Genomic DNA, 3,826 nt, shown 5'->3' with positions numbered 1-3,826 from the left:
GTGCATACCTTATTATGTCTCGATTCTCTATCTTTTGTCCGATTCCGTGGAGTCCATTCAGTAGATCTTGTATCCGCGTGTGAAGTTGGCTAGCCGACTCACCTTCTTACATTTTTATGTTATATAACTTGTTTAAAATTAGATCGTGCTTACTTACTTTCGTATCTGAGGTGCCTTCATGCAGCTCGATCAGCTTCACCCATAGTTCTTTCGCGCTTGAGAATGGACCAACTCGGTTCAACTCTTCCTTTATTAGAGCATATTGAAGAGTACACGTTGCTTTGGCATTGGCCTCGACCTTCTTTATTATACTTGCATCCCAGTTCTCACATGATACTGGTTTTCCCGTGCCATCAAGTGGCATTGAGATGCTGATTTTGATGATCATCCATATCACTAACTGGGTTTGGAGGTAGGACTCCATTTAGCCCTTCCAGTAGCCGAAGTCCTCGCAGGAGAAGAGAGGCAGGTGGGTTGTGCTGTAGCCTTCTTGATGGGCCATTTAAGAAGTAAAATCTCGCACAAACAAAAACAAAAAACTTTGTTCCAAGACTTGGTCTTGGATTAGTAGTGTGAGATTAAAATAAATATGCAAACTCAAGTGGTGTTGCACCAGCTTCGAGGGAAAATTTTGATTGCGATAAAAATAGATCGGAAGGTGGAATTTTTACTGATTCCGGCCGACTTCGAAAAATTAAAAATTACCATGAAAAAAAATTACTTGAATGGTGGTTTCACCAATTCGAAGCGACCCCACTCTGATACTAATTGTAGGATCAAAAACACTAGGAGGGGGGGGGGGTGAATAGCGCTCGTGGCTTTCACGTTCATTTCGAAAAACTTCAATTAAATACGCAGCGGAATAATAATACACAAACACAAACGCCAAGGGTTTTACTTTATTCGGAGCTTGTGACAACTCCTACTCCAAGGCTCATGCTCGTTGAGCGTTTACTTCGTGCAATCACTATCAATTCATAAGTTACAATTTGAAGTACAATATAAATGAAACACTTTTACCGAAAAATAAGGAATTAGTAAACATAAAGCTTCTAGTCATCGGAGTCGAGTTGCAACTTTATCGGATCATTCTCTGAGCAGCACACAGAAGACGGATTGTAATTTTTGTGTTGTGTTTTGCTGCTACTCGAGATAGGCTTATATAGCCCGTTTAGGGCTCCCTCAACAGCATAGAGGGCGCCTCTATTCCCACCAGATCCGCAGTGTGGATAAGCTCCACTTCGCCCGTAGCTTATCTGCCATAGGGCACCTCTAAGCCAATGGAGGGGCGCCCTCCACCCTGCGTCCAGGGTGCCTGCAACTCCATGGAGGGCGCCTCCTGCTCTGCTGCGTGGAGTCTTCAAGCATTGCACTCGAGGCACCTCCAAACTCTATGGAGGGCTCCTCGGGTATTGTTCATCCGAGACATTAAGGCTTTTTCACTCCCTGCAAGATGCATTAGTCCAAAATACAAAGCATACCCTGCAAAATAGAGTTTAGCACAATAAAATAAGATTAAGATAAATATTTGACAGTCACCGGACTGTCCAGTTCTGACTTCGAATTCCATCTAGAAATCCTAGGTTGAACCAACGCCTACTGTTCCCTCACCGGGGTTACGTGTCCTCACCTACTCCACTCAAGAGAGTTACCTTGTTGCCAGACCTGCCTTCCAGATCGACTGGACTTTTGCTTAGCACCCGAGGCTCTAGGACTTTCTGTTGGACATTTGCTCCACGACCCGTCCAGTCTTCCACCCGGTTCGTGACACCAGGACATTCCACCTAGATTCCCCGACTCTAGGGTTTTTGCCCAAAGCCCTCGACCCATCAAGCCTTTGGGCCTAGGGTTACCACACCCTAGGACCTAGGGTTACCACCCTCTAGGGTTTTCCCTTTGCCTAAGTACACTTAGGACTTTCCTGCAAACTCATTCAAACATATTAGACCACAAATAACCTTAACTTTGAACCCTTTGCCATTATTAAAACTTAGGTTCGATCGTCGGATGCTTCCCGCACCAACAGTGATGGCATTAAGGACATGTCCTAAACCAAGTGGGAATAAGATGCGTAAATGAACAAGTGCACTGATAATTGTAACTTCTGAAGGGTTCAAAATTTATTTTGAAATCAACTATAATTTTTTGATCAATTGGGGGTCATGATGTACTACTAGGTGTCACTCATGATCTATTCATAATTGATGGTGAATTATTAATGGCCAATATAATCGAGAACCTATTAGGTTACACACACTATGAGTACATCCAAAAGACATAAAAGAAGTTTTAGAATATGATTCTCAGATTGAGAAAGATTAAGTCTGGTAGAACTAGATGAAGAGAAAATATGAAAAATATTTTTTGGGCTAGAAGTGTTAGTGGTTATGCCTGTTGTAGGTGAGTTGATCCACTTTGGTTTAGTTATGAACAAAAATTAGTTTGGTTTATTTATGAACTAAATTGGTTTAGTTTTTGAACCAAACCTATTGTAACTAGATTGGGTTGGCTTATTGGGTCCACATGTAAACTTTCTTATCAAACCTAGATGGAGATGTATAAATACATCTTCATGGGAGAAAAAATAAAACTTAGCTTTGTTTTTAGGTTTTCTCTCCTCCCCCTCCCCCTCTCCCTCTCTTGTAATTGCTACCCACCTAAGTTGTTCCTACTGCCAGCCTTTCTAGGCTCGGACCCCTGGTCACTGTTGGTTAGTCCTAGGAAAATGTACCGGTTCCACTATACAAAATTTTTTATACAAGTGTTGAACCTTTCCTTAAATAACCTATTGTGTTCTTTAGAAGTTAAATTAGGAATCGCGGACGGAATTTAACATCATTGATTCCAAATTTAACTTATCTATTATTAATGGTTTAGATTTGAATCGCAAGCGGAACTTAACACTATTGATTCAAATCTACCTATGTTATTAATTCCATTAAATATTAATTTCCAAAATTGGCTTCCTGGACTGCATGGCGAGGCACATGGCTTTCTTGGATATGGGAGCAACCACCACCGCCTAGTCAAAGCCTTTTAAGGAAAGCTAATATTTAATTTCCTTAAATAACTTTAGGTTAACAAAAAAGAACAATCGAATCACAAATTCGAAAAAGAAGAAAACACAAACTCGAAAAATAAATTCGATAAACTAGATCTAATTGCCTCTTGTATGTAGAATTCTTACAAAGAAAATAACTAGTATGACGTGGAAGAAAACTACTAGTTATACCTTCTCTTTGTAAGCTAATGACCTCGAGATCTTCTGCCGTATTCCTCGCCTCACCTTGGGTGTCGTGTGGGCGACGATCTTCCAAGATGAACACCACCCAAAAGCTTCTTCCTCTTCTTCTAAAATCCGGCCACCACCACCACCACCAAGGAGAAGAGAGCAAAGGGAAAAGAAGAAAGGAGAGGGGCTGACCACCAAGAGATCTCCAAGACAAGGAATAAGGGTTGTATCTCATGAAGCCCCCTCACCCCTTCTTTTATATTACTTGCCCTATAAAACTTTTTACAAAAAATAAAATCATCCAAGAATTTTTCCTTTTCCCTTTTAATTTTTCCTTTTCTTTCCTCTTGATTGAATCAATCACCAATTTTGATTTTGTGATGATTTTATTATTTTTAATATGGCCGGTCACTTGCTTGGGCACCAAGCAAGGTGGCCAGCCACCTCATCAAGAGGAATAAGGAAATATATTTTTTAAAATTTTACAAGAAGAAATCTTCTTATAAAATTTACAAGCTCTCTTTCCTAAAGTAGGAGTTAAAAAAGGAAAGTTCTAAAAATTAAAACCATGTTTTAAAATTTAAAACTTCTCTT

This window comes from Zingiber officinale, chromosome 11B (genome assembly GCF_018446385.1).
Source record: "Zingiber officinale cultivar Zhangliang chromosome 11B, Zo_v1.1, whole genome shotgun sequence".
NCBI classification, from domain to species: Eukaryota; Viridiplantae; Streptophyta; class Magnoliopsida; order Zingiberales; family Zingiberaceae; genus Zingiber; species Zingiber officinale.
Note: the sequence above shows the minus strand (reverse complement) of the source record.